Here is a 680-nt window from a genome sequence, read left to right as displayed (position 1 = left end):
TGTGTGTGTGTGTGTGTGTGTGTGTGTGTGTGTGTGTGTGTGTGTATGTATATTGACGGATGGATGTATATACGTATAATTTTTTTAATTCAGGAAATATCGTGTTTAAAACGGATTAGCAGCATAAAACTAGAGCCCTGCGTGTGCTGTGTAACCTGCACCACACGCTGATAGCTTAGGGATACGTGAAAAGACCCATATTCTTCCCAATTCCATTTCCATTGACTCTACGCTATGCCGCCATCTTAGATATGGGTTCTTTCATTGAAATATGACGTAATCAGCTTGCTGACTACTTTGAGATTTTGAATCGTTTTTTGTAAAACGCCTGTTTGTAAATGGTGGCACAATAATATGGTTTGCCTTTTCTTTCAATTGGAGCAAAAGTCTTTTATGCATGAATATATATATATATATATATATATATATCTTTATGTGTGTGTGCGTGTGTGTGTTTCTGTGCTTGTGTATTTTTGTACGTATGTATGTGTGACTGTGCATGCTTTTAAGCGTATCCGTTTAGGTGTCTAAGTTTGTGAATATGTGTATGCATGTATGTATGTGTGTGTATTTGTGTGTGTGTGCGTTTGGGTGTGTGTGTGTTTATGTAATACTGTAGAAAAGCGTAAGCATTTCATTTTGATTTTAATCATATATATATATATATATATATATATATA

This window comes from Octopus bimaculoides, chromosome 17, assembly GCF_001194135.2.
Source record: "Octopus bimaculoides isolate UCB-OBI-ISO-001 chromosome 17, ASM119413v2, whole genome shotgun sequence".
NCBI classification, from domain to species: Eukaryota; Metazoa; Mollusca; class Cephalopoda; order Octopoda; family Octopodidae; genus Octopus; species Octopus bimaculoides.
This window is presented reverse-complemented; position numbering follows the sequence as displayed.